Source organism: Oreochromis niloticus, unplaced genomic scaffold, assembly GCF_001858045.2.
Source record: "Oreochromis niloticus isolate F11D_XX unplaced genomic scaffold, O_niloticus_UMD_NMBU tig00008092_pilon, whole genome shotgun sequence".
NCBI classification, from domain to species: domain Eukaryota; kingdom Metazoa; phylum Chordata; class Actinopteri; order Cichliformes; family Cichlidae; genus Oreochromis; species Oreochromis niloticus.
The window spans coordinates 14,274-22,965 of NW_020328966.1; the positions used below are offsets into that span (position 1 = coordinate 14,274).

Here is an 8,692-nt window from a genome sequence, read left to right on the forward strand (position 1 = left end):
GATTGGAAACAAAGCGTTGTGAAATCTGGAGGGAACCTCCAGGTTTCCACGCTGCTGTGATGGATGCTTACAAGCGGGTGAGATGGATATCAGAGTGCAGGAGCCCCGGAAGAGATCCAAGACCTGAAACACAAGGAGAGTGGAAAGAAAGCGTTGTGAAATCTGGAGGGAACCTCCAGGTTTCCACGCCTGCTGTGATGGATGCTTACAAGCGGGTGAGATGGATATCAGAGTGCAGGAGCCCGGAAGAGATCCAAGACCTGAAACACAAGGAGAGTGGAAAGAAAGCGTTGTGAAATCTGGAGGGAACCTCCAGGTTTCCACGCTGCTGTGATGGATGCTTACAAGCGGGTGAGATGGATATCAGAGTGCAGGAGCCCAGAACAGATCCAAGACCTGAAACACAAGGAGATGGAAAGAAAGCGTTGTGAAATCTGGAGGGAACCTCCAGGTTTCCACGCCGCTGTGATGGATGCTTACAAGCGGGTGAGATGGATATCAGAGTGCAGGAGCCCAGGAACAGATCCAAGACCTGAAACACAAGGAGATTGGAAAGAAAGCGTTGTGAAATCTGGAGGGAACCTCCAGGTTTCCACGCCAGCTGTGATGGATGCTTACAAGCGGTGAGATGGATATCAGAGTGCAGGAGCCCGGAAAGATCCAAGACCTGAAACACAAGGAGATGGAAACAAAGCGTTGTGAAATCTGGAGGGAACTCCAGGTTTCCACGCCAGCTGTGATGGATGCTTACAAGCGGGTGAGATGATATCAGAGTGCAGGAGCCCAGGAACAGTCAAGACCTGAAACATAAGGAGATTGGAAAGAAAGCGTGTGAAATCTGGAGGGAACCTCCAGGTTTCCACGCCTGTGTGATGGATGCTTACAAGCGGGTGAGATGGATATCAGAGTGCAGGAGCCCAGGAACAGATCCAAGACCTGAAACACAAGGGATGGAAAGAAAGCGTTGTGAATCTGAGGGAACCTCAGGTTTCCACGCCTGCTGTGATGGATGCTTACAAGCGGGTGAGATGGATATCAGAGTGAGGAGCCCAGGAACAGATCCAAGACTGAAACACAAGGGAGTTGGAAGAAAGCGTTGTGAAATCTGGAGGGAACCTCCAGGTTTCCACGCCTGCTGTGATGGATGCTTACAAGCGGGTGAGATGGATATCAGAGTGCAGGAGCCCAGGAACAGATCCAAGACCTGAAACACAAGGAGATTGGAACAAAGCGTTGTGAAATCTGGAGGGAACCTCCAGGTTTCCACGCCTGCTGTGATGGATGCTTACAAGCGGGTGAGATGGATATCAGAGTGCAGGAGCCCAGGAACAGATCCAAGACCTGAAACACAAGGAGATTGGAAACAAAGCGTTGTGAATCTGGAGGGAACCTCCAGGTTTCCACGCCTGCTGTGATGGATGCTTACAAGCGGGTGAGATGGATATCAGAGTGCAGGAGCCCGGAACAGATCCAAGACCTGAACACAAGGAGATGGAAAAAAGCGTTGTGAAATCTGGAGGGAACTCCAGGTTTCCACGCCTGCTGTGATGGATGCTTACAAGCGGGTGAGATGGATATCAGAGTGCAGGAGCCCAGGAACAGATCCAAGACTGAACACAAGGAGAGTGGAAAGAAAGCGTTGTGAAATCTGGAGGGAACCTCCAGGTTTCCACGCCGCTGTGATGGATTTACAAGCGGGTGAGATGGATATCAGAGTGCAGGAGCCCAGGACAGATCCAGACCTGAAACAATAAAGGAGATTGGAAAGAAAGCGTTGTGAAATCTGGAGGGAACCTCCAGGTTTCCACGCCGCTGTGATGGATGCTTACAAGCGGGTGAGATGGATATCAGAGTGCAGGAGCCCAGGAACAGATCCAAGACCTGAAACACAAGGAGATTGGAAAGAAAGCGTTGTGAAATCTGGAGGGAACCTCCAGGTTTCCACGCCTGCTGTGATGGATGCTTACAAGCGGGTGAGATGGATATCAGAGTGCAGGAGCCCAGGAACAGATCCAAGACCTGAAACATAAGGAGATTGGAAAGAAAGCGTTGTGAAATCTGGAGGGAACCTCCAGGTTTCCACGCCTGCTGTGATGGATGCTTACAAGCGGGTGAGATGGATATCAGAGTGCAGGAGCCCAGGAACAGATCCAAGACCTGAAACACAAGGAGATTGGAAAGAAAGCGTTGTGAAATCTGGAGGGAACCTCCAGGTTTCCACGCCTGCTGTGATGGATGCTTACAAGCGGGTGAGATGGATATCAGAGTGCAGGAGCCCAGGAACAGATCCAAGACCTGAAACACAAGGAGATTGGAAAGAAAGCGTTGTGAAATCTGGAGGGAACCTCCAGGTTTCCACGCCTGCTGTGATGGATGCTTACAAGCGGGTGAGATGGATATCAGAGTGCAGGAGCCCAGGAACAGATCCAAGACCTGAAACACAAGGAGATTGGAAAGAAAGCGTTGTGAAATCTGGAGGGAACCTCCAGGTTTCCACGCCTGCTGTGATGGATGCTTACAAGCGGGTGAGATGGATATCAGAGTGCAGGAGCCCAGGAACAGATCCAAGACCTGAAACACAAGGAGATTGGAAAGAAAGCGTTGTGAAATCTGGAGGGAACCTCCAGGTTTCCACGCCTGCTGTGATGGATGCTTACAAGCGGGTGAGATGGATATCAGAGTGCAGGAGCCCAGGAACAGATCCAAGACCTGAAACACAAGGAGATTGGAAAGAAAGCGTTGTGAAATCTGGAGGGAACCTCCAGGTTTCCACGCCTGCTGTGATGGATGCTTACAAGCGGGTGAGATGGATATCAGAGTGCAGGAGCCCAGGAACAGATCCAAGACCTGAAACACAAGGAGATTGGAAAGAAAGCGTTGTGAAATCTGGAGGGAACCTCCAGGTTTCCACGCCTGCTGTGATGGATGCTTACAAGCGGGTGAGATGGATATCAGAGTGCAGGAGCCCAGGAACAGATCCAAGACCTGAAACACAAGGAGATGGAAAGAAAGCGTTGTGAAATCTGGAGGGAACCTCCAGGTTTCCACGCCTGCTGTGATGGATGCTTACAAGCGGGTGAGATGGATATCAGAGTGCAGGAGCCCAGGAACAGATCCAAGACCTGAAACACAAGGAGATTGGAAAGAAAGCGTTGTGAAATCTGGAGGGAACCTCCAGGTTTCCACGCCTGCTGTGATGGATGCTTACAAGCGGGTGAGATGGATATCAGAGTGCAGGAGCCCAGGAACAGATCCAAGACCTGAAACACAAGGAGATTGGAAAGAAAGCGTTGTGAAATCTGGAGGGAACCTCCAGGTTTCCACGCCTGCTGTGATGGATGCTTACAAGCGGGTGAGATGGATATCAGAGTGCAGGAGCCCAGGAACAGATCCAAGACCTGAAACAAAGGAGATTGGAAAGAAAGCGTTGTGAAATCTGGAGGGAACCTCCAGGTTTCCACGCCTGCTGTGATGGATGCTTACAAGCGGGTGAGATGGATATCAGAGTGCAGGAGCCCAGGAACAGATCCAAGACCTGAAACACAAGGAGAGTGGAAAGAAAGCGTTGTGAAATCTGGAGGGAACCTCCAGGTTTCCACGCCTGCTGTGATGGATGCTTACAAGCGGGTGAGATGGATATCAGAGTGCAGGAGCCCAGGAACAGATCCAAGACCTGAAACAAAGGAGATTGGAAAGAAAGCGTTGTGAAATCTGGAGGGAACCTCCAGGTTTCCACGCCTGCTGTGATGGATGCTTACAAGCGGGTGAGATGGATATCAGAGTGCAGGAGCCCAGGAACAGATCCAAGACCTGAAACACAAGGAGATTGGAAAGAAAGCGTTGTGAAATCTGGAGGGAACCTCCAGGTTTCCACGCCTGCTGTGATGGATGCTTACAAGCGGGTGAGATGGATATCAGAGTGCAGGAGCCCAGGAACAGATCCAAGACCTGAAACACAAGGAGATTGGAAAGAAAGCGTTGTGAAATCTGGAGGGAACCTCCAGGTTTCCACGCCTGCTGTGATGGATGCTTACAAGCGGGTGAGATGGATATCAGAGTGCAGGAGCCCAGGAACAGATCCAAGACCTGAAACACAAGGAGATTGGAAAGAAAGCGTTGTGAAATCTGGAGGGAACCTCCAGGTTTCCACGCCTGCTGTGATGGATGCTTACAAGCGGGTGAGATGGATATCAGAGTGCAGGAGCCCAGGAACAGATCCAAGACCTGAAACACAAGGAGATTGGAAAGAAAGCGTTGTGAAATCTGGAGGGAACCTCCAGGTTTCCACGCCTGCTGTGATGGATGCTTACAAGCGGGTGAGATGGATATCAGAGTGCAGGAGCCCAGGAACAGATCCAAGACCTGAAACACAAGGAGATTGGAAAGAAAGCGTTGTGAAATCTGGAGGAACCTCCAGGTTTCCACGCCTGCTGTGATGGATGCTTACAAGCGGGTGAGATGGATATCAGAGTGCAGGAGCCCAGGAACAGATCCAAGACCTGAAACATAAGGAGATTGGAAAGAAAGCGTTGTGAAATCTGGAGGGAACCTCCAGGTTTCCACGCCTGCTGTGATGGATGCTTACAAGCGGGTGAGATGGATATCAGAGTGCAGGAGCCCAGGAACAGATCCAAGACCTGAAACACAAGGAGATTGGAAAGAAAGCGTTGTGAAATCTGGAGGGAACCTCCAGGTTTCCACGCCTGCTGTGATGGATGCTTACAAGCGGGTGAGATGGATATCAGAGTGCAGGAGCCCAGGAACAGATCCAAGACCTGAAACACAAGGAGATTGGAAAGAAAGCGTTGTGAAATCTGGAGGGAACCTCCAGGTTTCCACGCCTGCTGTGATGGATGCTTACAAGCGGGTGAGATGGATATCAGAGTGCAGGAGCCCAGGAACAGATCCAAGACCTGAAACACAAGGAGAGTGGAAAGAAAGCGTTGTGAAATCTGGAGGGAACCTCCAGGTTTCCACGCCTGCTGTGATGGATGCTTACAAGCGGGTGAGATGGATATCAGAGTGCAGGAGCCCAGGAACAGATCCAAGACCTGAAACACAAGGAGATTGGAAAGAAAGCGTTGTGAAATCTGGAGGGAACCTCCAGGTTTCCACGCCTGCTGTGATGGATGCTTACAAGCGGGTGAGATGGATATCAGAGTGCAGGAGCCCAGGAACAGATCCAAGACCTGAAACACAAGGAGATTGGAAAGAAAGCGTTGTGAAATCTGGAGGGAACCTCCAGGTTTCCACGCCTGCTGTGATGGATGCTTACAAGCGGGTGAGATGGATATCAGAGTGCAGGAGCCCAGGAACAGATCCAAGACCTGAAACACAAGGAGATTGGAAAGAAAGCGTTGTGAAATCTGGAGGGAACCTCCAGGTTTCCACGCCTGCTGTGATGGATGCTTACAAGCGGGTGAGATGGATATCAGAGTGCAGGAGCCCAGGAACAGATCCAAGACCTGAAACACAAGGAGATTGGAAAGAAAGCGTTGTGAAATCTGGAGGGAACCTCCAGGTTTCCACGCCTGCTGTGATGGATGCTTACAAGCGGGTGAGATGGATATCAGAGTGCAGGAGCCCAGGAACAGATCCAAGACCTGAAACACAAGGAGATTGGAAAGAAAGCGTTGTGAAATCTGGAGGGAACCTCCAGGTTTCCACGCCTGCTGTGATGGATGCTTACAAGCGGGTGAGATGGATATCAGAGTGCAGGAGCCCAGGAACAGATCCAAGACCTGAAACACAAGGAGATTGGAAAGAAAGCGTTGTGAAATCTGGAGGGAACCTCCAGGTTTCCACGCCTGCTGTGATGGATGCTTACAAGCGGGTGAGATGATATCAGAGTGCAGGAGCCCAGAACAGATCCAAGACCTGAAACATCAAGGAGATTGGAAAAAAGCTTGTGAAATCTGGAGGAACTCCAGGTTTCCACGCCTGCTGTGATGGATCTTACAAGCGGGTGAGATGGATATCAGAGTCAGGAGCCCAGGAACAGATCCAAGACCTGAACACAAGGAGAGGAAAGAAAGCGTTGTGAAATCTGGAGGGAACCTCCAGGTTTCCACGCCTGCTTGATGGATGCTTACAAGCGGGTGAGATGGATATCAGAGTGCAGGAGCCCAGGAACAATCCAAGACCTGAAACACAAGGAGATGGAAAGAAAGCGTTGTGAAATCTGGAGGAACCTCCAGGTTTCCACGCCTCTGTGATGGATGCTTACAAGCGGGTGAGATGGATATCAGAGTGCAGGAGCCCAGGAACAGATCCAAGACCTGAAACAAGGAGATTGGAAAGAAAGCGTTGTGAAATCTGGAGGGAACCTCCAGGTTTCCACGCCTGCTGTGATGGATGCTTACAAGCGGGTGAGATGGATATCAGAGTGCAGGAGCCCAGGAACAGATCCAAGACCTGAAACACAAGGAGATTGGAAAGAAAGCTTGTGAAATCTGGAGGAACATCCAGGTTTCCACGCCTGCTGTGATGGATGCTTACAAGCGGGTGAGATGGATATCAGAGTGCAGGAGCCCAGGAACAGATCCAAGACTGAAACACAAGGAGAGTGGAAAGAAAGCGTTGTGAAATCTGAGGAACCTCAGGTTTCCACGCCTGCTGTGATGGATGCTTACAAGCGGGTGAGATGGATATCAGAGTGCAGGAGCCCAGGAACAGATCCAAGACCTGAAACATAAGGAGATGGAAAGAAAGCGTTGTGAAATCTGGAGGGAACCTCCAGGTTTCCACGCCTGCTGTGATGGATGCTTACAAGCGGGTGAGATGGATATCAGAGTGTAGGAGCCCAGGAACAGATCCAAGACCTGAAACACAAGGAGATTGGAAAGAAAGCGTTGTGAAATCTGGAGGGAACCTCCAGGTTTCCACGCCTGCTGTGATGGATGCTTACAAGCGGGTGAGATGGATATCAGAGTGCAGGAGCCCAGGAACAGATCCAAGACCTGAAACACAAGGAGATGGAAAGAAAGCGTTGTGAAATCTGGAGGGAACCTCCAGTTTCCACGCCTGCTGTGATGGATGCTTACAAGCGGGTGAGATGGATATCAGAGTGCAGGAGCCCAGGAACAGATCCAAGACCTGAAACATAAGGAGAGTGGAAAGAAGCGTTGTGAAATCTGGAGGGAACCTCAGGTTTCCATGCCTGCTGTGATGGATGCTTACAAGCGGGAGATGGATATCAGAGTAGGAGCCCAGGAACAGATCAAGACCTGAAACACAAGGAGATTGGAAAGAAAGCGTTGTGAAATCTGGAGGGAAACCCAGGTTTCCACGCCTGCTGTGATGGATGCTTACAAGCGGGTGAGATGGATATCAGAGTGCAGGAGCCCCGGACGAGATCCAAGACCTGAAACACAAGGAGAGTGGAAAGAAAGCGTTGTGAAATCTGGAGGGAACCTCCAGGTTTCCACGCCTGCTGTGATGGATGCTTACATCGGGTGAGATGGATATCAGAGTGCAGGAGCCCAGGAACAGATCAAGACCTGAAACACAAGAGATTGGAAGAAAGCGTTGTGAAATCTGGAGGAACCTAGGTTTCCACGTCAGCTGTGATGGATGCTTACAAGCGGGTGAATGGATATCAGAGTGCAGGAGCCCAGGAACAAATCCAAGACCTGAAACACAAGGAGATTGGAAACAAAGCGTTGTGAAATGTGGAGGGAACTTCAAGGTTTCCACGCCTGCTGTGATGGATTCTTACAAGCGGGTGAGATGGATATCAGAGTGCAGGAGCCCAGGAACAGATCCAAGACCTAAACACAAGGAGATGGAAACAAACTTTGTGAAATCTGAGGGAACCTCCAGGTTTCCACGCCTGCTGTGATGGATGCTTACAACGGTGAGATGATATCAGAGTGCAGGAGCCCAGGAACAGATCCAAGACCAAAACATAAGGAGATGGAAAGAAAGCATTGTGAAATCTGGAGGGAACATCCAGATTTCGCTGCTGTGATGGATACTTACAAGCGGGTTAGATGGATATCAGAGTTCAGGAGCCCAGGAACAGATCCAAGACCTGAATCATAAGGAGATTGGAAAAGAAAGCGTTGTGAAATCTGGAGGGAACCTCCAGTTTCCATGCCTGCTTTGATGGATGCTTACAAGCGGGTGAGATGGAATATCAGAGTGTAGGAGCCCAGAACAGATCAAGACCTGAAACACAAGGAGATTGGAAAGAAAGCGTTGTGAAATCTGGAGGGAACCTCCAGGTTTCCACGCTGCTGTGATTATGCTACAAGCGGTGAGATGGATATCAGAGTGCAGGAGCCCGGAAGAGATCCAAGACTGAAACAAGGAGTGGAAAGAAAGCGTTGTGAAATCTGGAGGGAACCTCCAGTTTCCACGCCTGCTGTGATGGATGCTACAAGCGGGTGAGATGGATATCAGAGTGCAGGAGCCCAGGACAGATCCAAGACCTGAAACACAAGGAGATTGGAACAAGCGCTTGAAATCTGGAGGTAACATCCAGTTTCTCGCTGCGATGGATCTTACAAGCGGTGAGATGGATATCTGAGTGCAGGAGCCCAGGAACAGAATCCAAGAAGTGAAACACAAGGAGAGTGGAAAGAAAGCGTTGTGAAATCTGGAGGAACCTCAGTTTCCACGCCTGCTGTGATGGATGTTACAAGCGGTGAGATGGATATCAGAGTGCAGGAGCCCAGGAAAGGATCCAAGA

At 50.3% G+C, this 8,692-nt stretch overlaps 1 long non-coding RNA gene across 1 annotated transcript; it reads right to left on the reverse strand.

The window, feature by feature from the left end:
- Positions 1-244: 244 nt before the first annotated feature.
- Positions 245-8,204, reverse strand: LOC109198349 (uncharacterized). Its single transcript, XR_002059181.1, has 3 exons — positions 8,170-8,204; positions 6,770-6,821; positions 245-260 (listed from the first exon to the last, which is right to left on the reverse strand). It is a non-coding gene; the product is annotated as an uncharacterized LOC109198349 (long non-coding RNA).
- Positions 8,205-8,692: the final 488 nt, after the last annotated feature.